At 44.3% G+C, this 17,522-nt stretch overlaps 1 long non-coding RNA gene across 1 annotated transcript; it reads left to right on the forward strand.

The window, feature by feature from the left end:
- The first annotated feature begins 10,950 nt into the window (after positions 1-10,950).
- Positions 10,951-16,623, forward strand: LOC143658798 (uncharacterized). Its single transcript, XR_013163325.1, has 4 exons — positions 10,951-11,097; positions 14,771-14,938; positions 15,743-15,857; positions 16,443-16,623. It is a non-coding gene; the product is annotated as an uncharacterized LOC143658798 (long non-coding RNA).
- The last annotated feature ends 899 nt before the right edge of the window (positions 16,624-17,522 follow it).

Consider the following 17,522-nt stretch of genomic DNA (forward strand, 5'->3'; position numbering starts at 1 on the left):
GTCTGTCCTAGAATAGAGTCCCACTAGGGAATCTTCTAGGTCTGGCTTCTTTGACTCCGCCTAATGCTTTTGATACTCAGCCATGTTGCTGTGTGAGTTGGTGCTTTGTTTCTTTTTTATTGGTGCGTAATATTCCATTCTAATGATCAACAGGAGTTTGTTTCTCTCCTGCTGATGGGCCCCTGTGTGGCTACGGTGAATAAAGCTGCCGTCACTCCCCATGTGCCTGTCTGTTTGTCAGCTTATTGGTCATTTCTCTCGGGTGAATATCTGCCACTAATGTCTTGGCCAGACAGCAGGTGTAGGTTTCATTTATAAGAAAACGCCAGACCTTTTCCCGAAGTGGTTTTACTAGTTTCTTATTGCCGTGGTGACAGACTACCGCCGATGTCGTGGCTTAAAACGACACAAATTTACTAGCATGTCCTTCTGGAGGCCAGAAGTCTGAACTGGGTTTCACGGGGCTGAAATGAAGGTGTCAGCAGGGCTGGTGCCTTCAGGTTGCCCAGGAGAGAAGCCGCCTCCTTGCCTTTTCCGGCTTTTAGAGGCTGCCATGTTCCTCGGCGCCCAGTCCCTTCATGTCCTTTGCCTCCGTTATCTCGCCTCCTTCTCTGACTCTGACCCTCCTGTCGTCTCCTATAAGAAGAATCCAGGCTGATCCACCCATCTCCGGGTCCTTAAAGAATGAGCTTCTGCAAAGTCCCTTTTGCTTCGGTAGAGTGTCCTCTCACGGGGTCCAGGCTGAGGGCCCGGCGCCTTGGGGGGCGGTGTTGGTTACTCTGCCTCTCCTACGGGCCGTGCCATCTCCCAGCCCCACGGGCCACTGGGGGTGGGGGGTGGGGGAGGGGTCCCAGTCACTTTACGCCTTCCCCACTGTGCCAGTTTGAAAGGATGTTTGTACCCTAGAAAAGCCACGTTTTAATCCTAATCAATCTTGTGGGAGCAACGGTTTCTCCTAATCCCTATTCAGTACTATCAGTTGGAGACGAGATTAGGTTATCTCCATGGAGATGCAACTCAATCAGTTGTGGGGATTAAACTTGATTGCATGGATTCTTGATTAGTTTACTGGGATCCTATACAAGAGGAGACATTTTCTGGAGGGGATGCCTTTTGAGAAGGACAAGAAAGTCACAGCAGAGCCCAACAGAGCCACGAGGCTGAGAGAACCACAGAACCCACCAACCAGAGACCTCTGGAGAAGGAGAACACCCCTGGGGAGCTTCATGAAAAAAGAGGCCTGGAGAGGAAGCTAGCAGATGACACCACGTTCGCCATGTGCCTTTCCAGATGAGAGAGGAACCCTGAATGTCATCGGCCCTTTTTGAACCAAGGTATCTTTCCCTGGATGCCTTAGATTGGGCATTTCTATAGACTTGCTTTAACTGGGACATTTTCTCAGCCTCAGAACTGTAAACTAGCCACTTATTAAATTCCCCTTTTCAAAAGCCATTCCGTTTCTGGTATCATTCCGGCAGCTAGCACACGAGAACACCCCCCATTTCCCACAACCGTCCTTTCGGTGCGTGTGTGAGCTGCATTTCCCCAGGACGCTGGGGACCGTGCCCTGCACCCCTGGGCCTCTTGTCTTTCCTCTTTCTCAAGTGTCTGCTCAAAGCATTGCTCGTTTTGCAGAGGGAAAGACAGAAGACGCCATTAGGTAAGGGGAGGCGGGACTGAGGCAGGAGGGCCTTTAAGCCGCTGTGGGGCGGAGGCGGGATGTGGCTTACAGGGGTGTCGGGATGTCGCCAGCTGCCATCGGCTTCAGAGACAGCCGGCCCTGCCGACACATCCAGCCTCCAAAACGGTGAGACAATAATTCCATGCGTTTTTTTTTCTAAGTCCACTTGTCTGTGGTTCTTTGTCTCAGCAGACCTGAAAAACTAGGACACTCACATTTTAATTGGCCTGTCCTTTTTTACTATCTGGTTCTAGAAAGGACGTGTGTCTTTTTTTTAGATATTTTTTTTTTTTATTAATTAAAAAAAGAATTAACAAAACAATTAGAAATCATTCCAATCTACATGTACAATCAGTAATTCTTAATAACATCACATAGTTGCATATTCATCATTTCTTAGTACATTTGCATCGATTTAGAAAAAGAAATAAAAAGACAACAGAATAAGAATTAAAACAATAATAGAAAGAAAAAAAACAAAAAAAACAAAAACAAAAAACCTATACCTCACATGCAGCTTCATTCAGTGTTTTAACATAATTGCATTACAATTGGGTAGTATTGTGCTGTCCATTTCTGAGTTTTTATATCCAGTCCCGTTGTACAGTCTGTATCCCTTCATCTCCAATTATCCCTTCTCTTTTTTTTTTTTTTTTAATTAACGGAAAAAAAGAAATTAACCCAACATTTAGAGATCATACCATTCTACACATGCAATCATTAATTCTTAACATCATCACATAGATGCATGATCATCATTTCTTAGTACATTTGCATTGGTTTAGAAGAACTAGCAACATAACCGAAAAAGATATAGAATGTTAATATAGAGAAAAAAATAAAAGTAATAATAGTAAAATCAAAACAAAACAACACAAAACAAAACAAAAACCTATAGCTCAGATGCAGCTTCATTCAGTGTTTTAACATGATTACTTTACAATTAGGTATTATTGTGCTGTCCATTTTTGAGTTTTTGTATCTAGTCCTGTTGCACAGTCTGTATCCCTTCAGCTTCAATTACCCATTGTCTTACCCTGTTTCTAACTCCTGCTGAACTCTGTTACCAATGACATATTTCAAGTTTATTCTCGAATGTCCGTTCACATCAGTGGGACCATACAGTATTTGTCCTTTAGTTTTTGGCTGGATTCACTCAGCATAATATTCTCTAGGTCCATCCATGTTATTACATGGTTCATAAGTTTATCTTGTCTTAAAGCTGCATAATATTCCATCGTATGTATATACCACAGTTTGTTTAGCCACTCTTCTGTTGATGGAGATTTTGGCTGTTTCCATCTCTTTGCAATTGTAAATAATGCTGCTATAAACATTGGTGTGCAAATGTCCGTTTGTGTCTTTGCCCTTAAGTCCTTTGAGTAGATACCTAGCAATGGTATTGCTGGGTCGTATGGCAGTTCTATATTCAGCTTTTTGAGGAACCGCCAAACTGCCTTCCACAGTGGTTGCACCCTTTGACATTCCCACCAACAGTGGATAAGTGTGCCTCTTTCTCCGCATCCTCTCCAGCACTTGTCATTTTCTGTTTTGTTGATAATGGGCATTCTGGTGGGTGTGAGATGATATCTCATTGTGGTTTTGATTTGCATTTCTCTAATGGCCAGGGACATTGAGCATCTCTTCATGTGCCTCTTGGCCATCCGTATTTCCTCTTCTGATAGGTGTCTGTTCAAGTCTTTTTCCCATTTTGTAATTGGGTTGGCTGTCTTTTTGTTGTTGAGATGAACAATCTCTTTATAAATTCTGGATACTAGACCTTTATCTGATATATCATTTCCAAATATTGTCTCCCATTGTGAAGGCTGTCTTTCTACTTTCTTGATGAAGTTCTTTGATGCACAAAAGTGTTTAATTTTGAGGAGTTCCCATTTATTTATTTCCTTCTTCAGTGCTCTTGCTTTAGGTTTAAGGTCCATAAAACCGCCTCCAGTTGTAAGATCCATAAGATATCTCCCAACATTTTCCTCTAACTGTTTTATGGTCTTAGACCTAATGTTTAGATCTTTGATCCATTTTGAGTTAACTTTTGTATAGGGTGTGAGAGATGGGTCTTCTTTCATTCTTTTGCATATGGATATCCAGTTCTCTAGGCACCATTTATTGAAGAGACTGCTCTGTCCCAGGTGAGTTGGCTTGACTGCCTTATCAAAGATCAAATGTCCATAGATGAGAGGGTCTATATCTGAGCACTCTATTCGATTCCATTGGTCGATATATCTATCTTTATGCCAATACCATGCTGTTTTGACCACTGTGGCTTCATAATATGCCTTAAAGTCAGGCAGCGCGAGACCTCCAGCTTCGTTTTTTTTCCTCAAGATGTTTTTAGCAATTCGGGGCACCCTGCCCTTCCAGATAAATTTGCTTATTGGTTTTTCTATTTCTGAAAAATAAGTTGTTGGGATTTTGATTGGTATTGCATTGAATCTGTAAATCAATTTAGGTAGGATTGACATCTTAACTATATTTAGTCTTCCAATCCATGAACACGGTATGCCCTTCCATCTATTTAGGTCTTCTGTGATTTCTTTTAGCAGTTTTTTGTAGTTTTCTTTATATAGGTTTTTTGTCTCTTTAGTTAAATTTATTCCTAGGTATTTTATTCTTTTAGTTGCAATTGTAAATGGGATTCGTTTCTTGATTTCCCCCTCAGCTTGTTCATTACTAGTGTATAGAAATGCTACAGATTTTTGAATGTTGATCTTGTAACCTGCTACTTTGCTGTACTCATTTATTAGCTCTAGTAGTTTTGTTGTGGATTTTTCTGGGTTTTCGACGTATAGTATCATATCGTCTGCAAACAGTGATAGTTTTACTTCTTCCTTTCCAATTTTGATGCCTTGTATTTCTTTTTCTTGTCTAATTGCTCTGGCTAGAACCTCCAACACAATGTTGAATAATAGTGGTGATAGTGGACATCCTTGTCTTGTTCCTGATCTTAGGGGGAAAGTTTTCAATTTTTCCCCATTGAGGATGATATTAGCTGTGGGTTTTTCATATATTCCCTCTATCATTTTAAGGAAGTTCCCTTGTATTCCTATCTTTTGAAGTGTTTTCAACAGGAAAGGATGTTGGATCTTGTCGAATGCCTTCTCTGCATCAATTGAGATGATCATGTGATTTTTCTGCTTTGATTTGTTGATATGGTGTATTACATTAATTGATTTTCTTATGTTGAACCATCCTTGCATACCTGGGATGAATCCTACTTGGTCATGATGTATAATTCTTTTAATGTGCTGTTGGATACGATTTGCTAGAATTTTATTGAGGATTTTTGCATCTGTATTCATTAGAGAGATTGGTCTGTAGTTTTCTTTTTTTGTAATATCTTTGCCTGGTTTTGGTATGAGGGTGATGTTGGCTTCATAGAATGAATTAGGTAGTTTTCCCTCCACTTCGATTTTTTTGAAGAGTTTGAAGAGAATTGGTACTAATTCTTTCTGGAACGTTTGGTAGAATTCACATGTGAAGCCATCTGGTCCTGGACTTTTCTTTTTAGGAAGCTTTTGAATGACTAATTCAATTTCTTTACTTGTGATTGGTTTGTTGAGGTCATCTATGTCTTCTTGAGTCAAAGTTGGTTGTTCATGTCTTTCCAGGAACCCGTCCATTTCCTCTAAATTGTTGTATTTATTAGCGTAAAGTTGTTCATAGTATCCTGTTATTACCTCCTTTATTTCTGTGAGGTCAGTGGTTATGTCTCCTCTTCCATTTCTGATCTTATTTATTTGCATCCTCTCTCTTCTTCTTTTTGTCAATCTTGCTAAGGGCCCATCAATCTTATTGATTTTCTCATAGAACCAACTTCTGGCCTTATTGATTTTCTCTATTGTTTTCATGTTTTCAATTTCATTTATTTGTGCTCTAATCTTTGTTATTTCTTTCCTTTTGCTTGCTTTGGGGTTAGCTTGCTGTTCTTTCTCCAGTTCTTCCAAATGGATAGTTAATTCCTGAATTTTTGCCTTTTCTTCTTTTCTGATATAGGCATTTAGAGCAATAAATTTCCCTCTTAGCACTGCCTTTGCTGCGTCCCATAAGTTTTGATATGTTGTGTTTTCATTTTCATTCGCCTCGAGGTATTTGCTAATTTCCCTTGCAATTTCTTCTTTGACCCAGTCGTTGTTTAGGAGTGTGTTGTTGAGCCTCCACGTATTTGTGAATTTTCTGGCACTCTGCCTATTATTGATTTCCAACATCATTCCTTTATGGTCCGAGAAAGTGTTGTGTAAGATTTCAATCTTTTTAAATTTGTTAAGACTTGCTTTGTGACCCAGCATATGGTCTATCTTTGAGAATGATCCATGAGCACTTGAGAAAAAGGTGTATCCTGCTGTTGTGGGATGTAATGTCCTATAAATGTCTATTAAGTCTAGTTCATTTATAGTAATATTCAGATTCTCTATTTCTTTGTTGATCCTCTGTCTAGATGTTCTGTCCCTTGATGAGAGTGGTGAGTTGAAGTCTCCAACTATTATGGTATATGAGTCTATTTCCCTTTTCAATGTTTGCAGTATATTCCTCACGTATTTTGGGGCATTCTGATTCGGTGCGTAAATATTTATGATTGTTATGTCTTCTTGTTTAATTGTTCCTTTTATTAGTATATAGTGTCCTTCTTTGTCTCTTTTAACTGTTTTACATTTGAAGTCTAATTTGTTGGATATTAGTATAGCCACTCCTGCTCTTTTCTGGTTGTTATTTGCATGAAATATCTTTTCCCAACCTTTCACTTTCAACCTATGTTTATCTTTGGGTCTAAGATGTGTTTCCTGTAGACAGCATATAGAAGGATCCTGTTTTTTAATCCATTCTGCCAATCTATGTCTTTTGATTGGGGAATTCAGTCCATTGACATTTAGTGTTATTACTGTTTGGATAATATTTTCCTCTAACATTTTGCCTTTTGTATTATATATATCATATCTGATTTTCCTTCTTTCTACACTCTTTTCCATATCTCTCTCTTCTGTCTTTTTGTATCTGACTCTAGTGCTCCCTTTAGTATTTCTTGCAGAGCTGGTCTCTTGGTCACAAATTCTTTCAGTGACTTTTTGTCTGAGAATGTTTTAATTTCTCCCTCACTTTTGAAGGATAATTTTGCTGGATATAGGAGTCTTGGTTGGCAGTTTTTCTCTTTTAGTATTTTAAATATATCATCCCACTGTCTTCTAGCTTCCATGGTTTCTGCTGAGAAATCTACACAAAATCTTATTGGGGTCCCTTGTATGTAATGGATTGTTTTTCTCTTGCTGCTTTCAAGATCTTCTCTTTCTCTTTGACCTCTGACATTCTAACTAGTAAGTGTCTTGGAGAACGCCTATTTGGGTCTAATCTCTTTGGGGTGCGCTGCACTTCTTGGATCTGTAATTTTAGGTCTTTCATAAGAGTTGGGAAATTTTCAGTGATAATTTCTTCCATTAGTTTTTCTCCTCCTTTTCCCTTCTCTTCTCCTTCTGGGACACCCACAACACGTATATTTGTGCGGTTCATATTGTCCTTGAGTTCCCTGATACCCTGTTCAAATTTTTCCATTCTTTTCCCGATAGTTTCTGTTTCTTTTTGGAATTCAGATGTTCCATCCTCCAAATCACTAATTCTATCTTCTGTCTCTTTAAATCTATCATTGTAGCTATCCATTATTTTTTCTATGTTTGCTACTTTATCCTTCACTTCCATAAGTTCTGTGATTTGTTTTTTCAGTTTTTCTATTTCTTCTTTATGTTCAGCCCATGTCCTCTTCATGTCCTCCCTCAATTTATCGATTTCATTTTTGAAGAGGTTTTCCATTTCTGTTCGTATATTCAGCATTAGTTGTCTCAGCTCTTGTGTCTCATTTGAGCTATTGGTTTGTTCCTTTGACTGAGCCATATTCTCAATCTTTTGAGCGTGGACAGTTATCTTCTGCTGCTGGCATCTGGGCATTTATTCAGATTTCTCTTGGTGTTGGACCCAGCAAGGTTGTAATATTTTTCTGTGAAATCTCTGGGTTCTGTTTTTCTTATCCTGCCCAGTAGGTGGCGCTCGTGGCACACGTTTGTCTGCGGGTCCCACCAGTAAAAGGTGCTGTGGGACCTTAAACTTTGGAAAACTCTCGCCGTCCTGGGGGTTCGCTAGCCGAAACGGCTTGAGCCGGCCCGGGGTCCGAACGCAGGGAGGGTGTCCGAACGCAGGGAGGGTTGATGGTCGCGCCGCAGCCAGGGAAAGAGCCTGTCCGAATTTCCTAGTCGGCCCTGGGCAACAAGCGTGGCGGGAGGGCGCCAGCGGCAGCGGCCCGCCCGAGAGAGTGCACGTTCCCCGGGAGTCACGGGGTCACCGTTCTCCGCGGCCTGGGGGTTTCCGATCCAATTCTCTCAGTTGGTCCGGGGGCTGCGCGTGGTGTGGGCGCCAGCCGTCTTTGTTTCAGGGGACCGCCTCTCCAATTCTCCCAGCCGGCCCGGGAAGGGGGAAGGGAGTAACTCCGGCCGCTTGCCACCCCGCCCGGTAAGGCCCGCGCGCCTCTGCGATCTCACCCGAGCTGCTTCTCTCAGCCAGCCAGCCGTTCCAGGATGGGGTACGCTGTCTTTTTTATCTCTGTTGTGGCTTTCGGCGCTTTCTGTATCGTTTCTACTCCCCTAGTAGGTGTCCTGGAGAAGAAACTAAGATCCGCGCGTCTTACTAAGCCGCCATCTTCCAGGAAGTCCTAGATATTTTTTAATGAGAAATAGCCCCACACGTAGAGTCCAACCGTATCATGCAATCAATGGCTCACAATATCATCACACAGTTGTTTATTCATCGCTGTGATCATTTTTGGAACATTTGCATTGCTCCAGAAAAAGAAATAAAAAGGAAAAAAGGAAAAGAACCCATACAACCCATGCCCTTTACCGCTCCCTCTCATTGACCCATAGTATTTCAATCTACCCAATTTTTACTCTTCATCGCCCCCTATTATTTATTATCCTTAATTTTTTTTTACTCATCTGTCCATATCCTGGATAAAAGGAGCATCAGACACAAGGTTTTCACAATCACACAGTCACATTGTAAAATCTATACAGTTATTCAATTGTCTTCAAAAATCGAGGCTACTGGAACACAGCTCCCCAGTTTCAGGTACTTCCCTCTGTATGTGTCTTTGTTTATTTGTCTGTTTACTACCAAATTGTTACCATTTGCACTCCCATCATCCACGCAGACTGGGCCCACCATTTGCCCCTCTCCCCTCTATTCTCCCCTGCCCCCCCCCCCCACCCCCAGCAGAGGCTTTTGGACTTTTTGGAGAAGTTCTCAAGTCTGAACTTCTCGGGGAGCAGGCTTTCCTCTAGAACTTCACTGTCCGACCTGGTGCCACATTAAATGGGGCAGTTTAAATTTCCTTTTAGTAAAGCTAAATAAAACCTTAAATTCAGTTCCTACGCGGCACTGGCTGCATTTCAAGCGCTGAGCGGCCCCGGGGGGCAGGCGCACGCCATGAGGATGCTACAATGTAGAACTACTTCCGTCATCTCAGAAAGGCCTTTTGGACACTGAGCTCCAGAAGTATCCACAGGGAAAAGAACCCGTCTCTTGCGGTGGCGACTGCCCTTCCAAAGATTACACAGACGTCTTCTTCTGTTTTCCCCACCGGGCCTGAGCGAAGGAAGAAATAAAGGAGAGGAGAGAGAAAACCCATCCACCGCGAAAATAATTGTCTGGCACTCTGTAAGTACTCATTATAGTGATGAAACACACACAAATTACCATTTAATGAGCTCCCACTGAGTCACGGGCACTTTCTTGACTACATTATCTGATTTGGTTTCTTCCCAGAGCGACAGCGCGAGCCAGAGTGAGAGTGAGCGGACACTCAAGCCAAGCTCTTCTTTTCCTAATAGCAGAGAGATTGACTCTTTCAGCACCACGCGCCTCTCGGGGCGAGGCATCTTGGGAAAAAAATCGCTCTGAAATGTGTCCCACGGTTATGCGAAGACAGGACTCACTGCGTTCCCTGCCAAACCTGCTCTAATACCCGATTTTCCAACATGGTGAAAGGCTCCTCCATCCTCACTCCCTGCCCTCCTGCCCTGGTCTTCCAACCCCTGTCTCTGCCTCATCCCCTCCTCTCCAGCTCCGTTTCAGACCTGTCCTCTCCCACCTGGGCCCTCCCTGCCGACCTCCAGCCTGTCCCCAAGAGGAGATCTTTTGACACCCAGAGCTGCCCCTGCTCCCAGCCCTCCCCCAGCTCTCCTGTGCTTCCAGGATGAAGTCCCAGCCCTCAGCACGGCACTGGAAGTGCTCTCCTTCATCCCTGCACAAGCAAGATTCCCTTTACCCAGAATTCTCTTCTCCCCTTCTTCTCTCCTTGGTGAACTCTTACTCATCCTTCAAGACCCAATTCAGATATCCCCTCCTCCATGAAGTCTTCCATCGCCACCTCCTACAGGCCTGTGTTCACCCTCCTCTGAGCCCCCACTGTACCTCACGAGACCTTGGCCACCCCTTCTTCCCAATGTTGTGTGTTTCTGACCTATTGGTCTCCCCTGTGAGAGTAAAGCCTCCAGAACAGAAAACGACTTACCCATCCCGGTCACCACGCCATCTTGGCCAGGACCTGGCCCATACGTGGTGCTCAGTAAATGCGTACTGGAAGGAAAAAAAAAGTTAATAATAGTTAAAGTCAAAAGAGGGGAAATAGTCACTTTACAGTGGGTAAACCGGGTAGACAAAACCTGAAGCAAATGATCAAACGTTATATCACCAATGACAAGATGCCGCTGCTGATGTGACACCCCAGAGGGACACGGCAGCCTCTGCCCACGCGTGTGACATGAATATAACCACAAGAAAGAGGTCAGACGGACCCAAAGGGAAGGACGGCCCACAACGCCACTGACCAGGGCTTTGCAAAGAAGCCAAGGTCACAAAAAGCCAAGAACCCTGAGGCGTCATCGCAGATCAGGGAAGACTCAGCAACGCACACCTAAATGCCATATGGGATCTCAAGATGGATCAGAAAAAGGATGTGAGTGGGGAAACTGGAGAACTTTGCATAAGGCCTGTAGATGAGTTAAATAGGAATGCCACGCTGTTAATTTCATGGTTTTCATCATTTTACTGCAGTTGTAGGTTATGAGCTGAAGGCTCCCCAGAAACACACGTCGCAGTCCTGAGCCCCTTATTGGTGAGTGGGACCTTATTTGGAAATAGTTGCGGGTGTGATTAGCTGAGATGAGGTCATAGAAAAAAAACAAAGATGAGGTCATACTGGTTAGGTGGGTCCCTCATTCAACAGGACGGTGTCCTTATAAGGAGAAGAGACTCAGAGATGGAGAGAAAGCCACGTGACCATGAAGGCAGAGGTTGAAACGCTGCAGCTGCAAGACAAGGCATGCCAAGGGATGGCCAAGAAACTCCAGAAGCTGGAAGAGGCAAGGACGCGTTCTCCCTACAGGGGTGGAGGGAGCGCAGCCCTGCCAACGCCTTGATTTCTAGAACCACGTGCAAATCCATCTCTCATTTCTAGCCACCCACTTTGTGTTCCTCTGTAAAGGTAGCCCTAGAAAGCTGACCCAGCCTGCACGGCAGTAGCTCTTGGAGGAGCTGGGATGGAGGGTACGTGGGTCCTTTGCACTATTTCTGACACCTCTTTGTGAAGTCTGAAATTATTTTAGAATGAAAAGTTCAAAAGAAAGTGAGCCACGTGTGGCAAAAGCTGTACTCGCGCCGTCGCTTGGCATCATTAGCTCAACTGAGCCAGTAAAGAAATGGGCACAGAGAGAGAAGCAGGTAAGGGGCAGAGCTGGGGCTTGAACCTGTGTCAGTCGGCTCCCCTGTTCGGATTCTAAAAAAAAAAACCTCACAGATTTATTGAGCACCTACTGTGTGCCAGCCACAGTTCTAAATACCGAGGACAAGGTGAAGTTCCTATCCTCCTGGATCTTACTTTCTAGTGCAGCAGACAGACAACGAACAAGCAAACCATAAAATAGAGGATAAATGTCACGTGATGATAAGTTGGTTTTTTGTGGGTTTTTTTTAATGCCCAGTAAAGGAACAGAGAGGACAGAGGGCAGGGTGAGCTTTAGAAGCAGAAAGCAGGAGGTGCGGGGAAGGCAGGAGCTGTCCTCCCTGAGCCTTGGCCAACTGTCCTCTTTTCTTTTGGGTCTAATCCCTTGCACAGGTGCCAGCAAGGACCCTTTCCTTGACTCAGGGCGATATTACAAATATCTGGCACTGAACCTGCAGTCATTGGGCAACGTCCCGTAGTCCAGGACTGCTCCCCATTTAACATGCTCTGTAAATGCGTGTTGGGAACAAACCATAAAAAATCTAGTTAAGAGTCAGTTACTAAGCTCTGTGGAATCCAGGTGACTCTTCAGAATGTGGATTTTGACCAGCACAAAGGATACATTACGGAAAGAAGCCCGGTGAAGGAGAATTGTTTTGAACCAGAGTCAAAAAAAATCCTTGAAGCAAGCTGTCAGTGTAACCCTTACCCTGGTACCAGGAAACAGCTAGCCAAAGAAATTGGTATTCCCAGAGTCTAGAATTCAGGTTTTGTTTCAAAAACCACAGAGCCGGACAATTAAAGGCACGGCGACTGAAATCTGAAGATCAAACGCAGACTATTTAGCAGCAGGACAAAGAAGAAAGCAGATTCACATGGCAAGATCTCAAATCCCAGTTCAAGCCTTTGAGAAGAGTCAATTCCCTTAATTGCTACTAAGGAATAAATGGCTAAAGAAATAAGCATTCCAGAATCAAGAGTTCAGCTAGGGTTTCAGAACCGATGAGGAAGGCACTCCGAAGTGGAGCAGAGGGGAACCCATGAATTCCTTGGCAGACGCTCCAAATCTGAGGAAAGACTTGGCTGCTCACAGCTCCAAAACATCCATTGGACTGTCCCACGCAGGTTTCACAATTTTCCTCCTTCCAGTTCTTTCAACATCAGTCAAAAGTCTTGTCTTCTATTTTACACATCCTTTGCTCCTTTGGATTTCCTTGGGGGTTATGTGAGCCAGGCCCCCAGTGCAGTGGGGGTCCAGCCCACCCAGACTGCAGTGGGGAGAGAAATGTCACCCACCGTCGACACTGGCGAGTCTCCTGCCAGCTGCACTGCCTCCAGGAAGGGGTTCTGAGAGCCTCAGACACCTTTCTGTCCCCAGGTCCAAGGAAAATGCCAGGATCACGATGAAAACACTGGCCTCGAAGTTCTACAGTCAAAGAACTATTTGCTGCATGAACCCGATCATAAAAAACAATGGCAGGGGTGCAAGGTAGTTCAGTGGTAGAATTCTCGCCTGCCATGCAGGAGACCTGGGTTCGAGTCCCGGTCCGTGCACTTCCCCCAAAACAAACAAAAATTTCAACAAATGGTGCTGCAATAACGGGATACTCACGTGGAAAAATAATGAAATGTGACCCTGCCATACAGCATACAAAAGATAATAATAAAAATTAAAAAAATAAACAACGGAAGGATCTAGGTCCACAAGCAATAACTTTCTTAATGCCGTGGTGGGATGAGTGGTGCCAGGCTCGGGCTGCAGAAGTTGACCCTCCTGAAAGGACACTGACACCCGGGACCCACTGAGCTAGCCCTGGAGTGGCATCTGGGCCAGATCGCTGAGGACCCTCTCTTCTATCTGACCAACTGCACCCGCAATATCTCTGAAGAGCAGATCGTTACATCAACGTCTGTCAAGCACAGACTGAAAGTAAGAGTACAACTTTTCCCGAATCCAGACCCGCAGGAGCGGGGCTCTCTAGGACCCCAACCACCCCTCAGGGGGAAGATTTTCAGGCTGTGGAGCTCACCAGAGCCTCAGCTGCAAGCAGAGAAGGAGCCACGTGGGACATGACTCCCGGGGGTGTGGACCTCCCTGGCAGCGTGAGACAGCAATCCTAGGAGGAACTGGGACTCGGCATCAAGGGACTGAGAAAACTTTCTCCTCCAAAAGGGGGAAGAGAGAAATGAGACAAAATAAAGTGTCAAGGGCTGAGAGATTCCAAACAGAGTCGAGAGGTTATCCTGGAGGTTATTCTTATGCATTAAATAGATATCACCTTTTTAGTTAAGGTATAATGGAGAGGCTGGAGGGAAGTGCCTGAAACTGTAGAGCTGTGTTCCAGTAGCCATGTTTCTTGATGATGATTGCATAATGATTTAGCTTTTGCAATGTGACTGTGTGATTGTGAAAACCTTGTGTCTGATGCCCCTTTTATCTATGGTATGGACGGATGAGTGAAAAATATGCATAAGAAATAGACAAACAATAGGGGGAACAAATGTTAAAAATGAATTGAGTAGATTGAAATGCTAGTGGTCAATGAGAGGGAGGGGTAAGGGGTGTGGCATGTAGGAGTTTTTTCCTTTTTTCTTTTTTTATTTCTTTTGCTGGGGAGAGGCAAATGTTCAAAAAAATGATTATGGTGATGAAGACACAACTATGTGATGGCATGGTGAGCCGCTGATTGTAACCATGTCAAGAATGTTTGTATGTTTGTGTGATAAGGTTTACAATAAAAATATTTACAGAAGAAGGGGGGGGAGGGGAGGAGGAGGAGAAGGAAAAGCAGATGTCATTCTCAACATACCCTAGTCCAGGCCCCTTTTCCTTTGAGGCAGAATCAGTGGACTTTAAAGAATGGTCAGCAAGGAAGTCCCCATGTTCTGAAGCAAGACTAACGTGCAAAGAAAAATAAAGCACTTGGTTCTATTGTTTGTTTGTTTTGGGGGGTGGTGGTGGGTGCAGTGGATGATCCAGGAATCGAACCCAGGTCTCCCGCATGGGAAGGGAGCACGCTTCCGCTGAGCCACCCATGGCCCCTGCTCTGGGAAGCCCCAGTGCAGCTCTTCACCCTGCCCCTAGGCCGCGCTCAGTTATTTGGGTGATTGATATGTTCGTGGGGATTATGTGGGTGTTGCTGCTTTATATAGTCATGGTTGGTGGTTGGTGGTCTTGGCTGGGTGAGCTTTGTTTATTAGGTTTTCTAGGATGCCTGCTAATGGTATTAGGATTAGGATGATTGAGAAGTATGAGATTGAGGCTACTTGGCCGATGATGATAAAGGGGTGTCTCTCCTCACATCACTGAGCAGATGTTCACTCAGTGAAACACAACCTCGGGAGGCACCACGGACAGACAGTGGACAGGTTTGCTGAATGCTTGATAAACAAAAGGATTTCCTTGGCACATACGACCTCCTTCCTGCCATCATCATTTCCTCGGGGCGCTGGGCAATCCACAGATGGTGAATGGACACGCGGTAGGAGAAAAGCTCTATCTGCATTTTATCCCCCTTCTGGCCCACAGGACAGTCAAACTTGAAATGGGGTTGACGTGTGGGAAACGAGGGTGTCCTCTATTTCCTCATGATGCACATTCATAAAATGAGATTTTCCCCTAGTGTGAGGGCTGGAATTGGGAACTGGAAACTGCCTCGGTATCCAGTTATAAGAGAAAGATGTAAACACTTTATGATGCATTTTTGTACAATTTTATTTTTTCCTTCACCCGTTTAAAACATACAGAAAGTTGCAAGGAAAATTATAATGGTAACATCGTACAGTCACAGAATAAAGTCTATTGACATTACTATTTCCACTTTTTTAGTTTTTCATTTTTACCTGTATATTTATCCATAAAATTCCAAATTTTATAATAAATTCTATGTATAACTAAAAATTCTAGTTTGTCCCCCTTCTGATACTCAGTTTACTCCCTGCTTTTGAGTTGTTCACCCTTAAAAATACGACATGGTATAGCAAGTTGTATGGCATTTATATTGGTGTCATAAACATATCTTTGGGAAAAAAAAAAAAACCTAGTTAAGAATAGTTAACATTGAATGAGCCCTGTGTGGGAAACAGCAAATTCACAGAGGGGAAATTGGGTAGACAATGCCATAAGCGAGTGATCAAATTTAATGACAGCAGTAATGGGACGTAACGACACAACACTGTGCCTCCCCAAGTGACACACCTAGAAGGGCGCAGAGTGGCTTCCGTGGGTCATAAAAGTGTTCAGTGTGGGGAGGAGTCTTGTTCAGATGCAGATTCTGATTTGGCAGGTCTGGGCTGGGGCCAAGGGTCTGCACTTCTAACAAGTTCCCTGGAGACGCTGATGCTACTCATCCATGGACCCCATTTTGAGAAGCAAGGCCAGTGCTTCTCATACCTGGGCAGGTGAGAGGTCACCCGGAGGACTTGAGAAAATAGAGAGTGCTGTGGCCCGCCCCCGGGGTTCCTCTAGAATGCTCACAGCTTGGCTCTTCAGCTCTTCCATCCCCCATGTCATCAATCCCCTATATTAAATTACCTCCTGTTGAAAGACCTAGGGCGCTTTTTGTTTTCCTGGCCAGAGCACATAGAAGCATCTGGCACTGAAAAGAAGGAAATGGGCATTTTTTTTAGTGTCCTGGGGATGTGGCACCCTGAGACACTGTTGTATAAGAAAGAACTTGGGTGGTCTTTGTCCCTGTGCCCTGAGAGGGGACCTCGATGTCTTTGGAATTTCCTGTGATAGGTTGTCTTTTGTTACTCAGGTTGGACCCCAGACCACACCTGGTGGTTCATGCTAAGGAGAAGCTGGGGTGGGGGGAGGACACCTGTAGACTTAGGGTCAACCACGTGCCCGGGGAATGGGGACTTCGAGCCACTGTGATATCAGCCTGAGCTCTGGAGAGAGGAGGGGCTGGGGGTTGAGTTCAATCACAGCGGCATTGATTCAATCATGCCCACTTTGGGCCATAATCATGTCTCCCAAAACAGTAACAACTATGGATACCAAAGCTCAGGGGAGCCTCCATAACCAGTGATGCACAGAAATGAATACCTTCTGACTCCACGTGGAGAGGACGCGGAAGCTTTGTGTTTGAGACCCTCCCGCACTTTGCCCTACGTGCCTCTTCTTTTGGTTTTGAATTTGTATCACCTTTTTTACTATAATAAAACTGTGAACATAAGTGTTATGCTTTGATTCATTCTGTGAGTCACTCTAATGAATTTTCAAGCCAGAGGATGTAGTGGGGATCTCCGAATTTGTAGCTAATTAGAAGTGCAGGGGAAGCCAGGGACCCCTGAACCTGTGGCTGGTGTCTGATGTGGGGGCAGTATTGTAGAGGACTGAGCCTTAACCTGTGGGGTTGGACTGGACTCCAAAAAGTTAGGGTCAGAATTACATTGTAGTTGCTGAAAATACTGTACGTATGCCGATTTCCATCAAATTCAACTGTGCTTTTTCCCTGTAGAAACCCAGTGGTTTCCTGCCTCCTTATCTTTGGCCAGGCTCCTCCCTCCACCTCCAATGCCTCTGTCTCCACGTTTCTGAATTCTGTACCTATTTGTCAAAGCCCAACTCAAATCTTCATTCCTCTTTAAATTGTCCCCTGATTGCCCAACTGTCACTCCTCCCTCCACCAATCTCTGTAGCTTCCTCCTCCATACTGATTACAAGCAGGCTTGCAGTCTAGGTATTTTTGTCTGAGTTTTGTAATTGTCCTCTTAGAAGATGAACTTGCTGAGGGCTGCATCAGTACCTTGGACACCCTTTCTGCTCCCACAGTGCACTGATAGAGGAAAGTCCTCCCTATAATCTTCAGAATGAGCAAATGAATGAATTCTACAGCATGTATTGAGTGTCTACTAACGACAAGCCCTGTACTAGTACCTGGGGATACAGCAGTGAACAAGACCGACAAAAATCCTTTCTTGTCCTTATGGATTTTGCATTCCAATGGGGAGAGACAGACTATAAACAAGATAAATAAGTCTGATGGTGATTCTTGCTAAACCAAAAGGAAGTGGTGGGGTGAGGGGCTGCTCACTCAGGTTGGGTGGCTTGGGAAGGCC

The sequence above is a fragment of the Tamandua tetradactyla genome, chromosome 16, assembly GCF_023851605.1.
Source record: "Tamandua tetradactyla isolate mTamTet1 chromosome 16, mTamTet1.pri, whole genome shotgun sequence".
Lineage (NCBI taxonomy): Eukaryota > Metazoa > Chordata > Mammalia > Pilosa > Myrmecophagidae > Tamandua > Tamandua tetradactyla.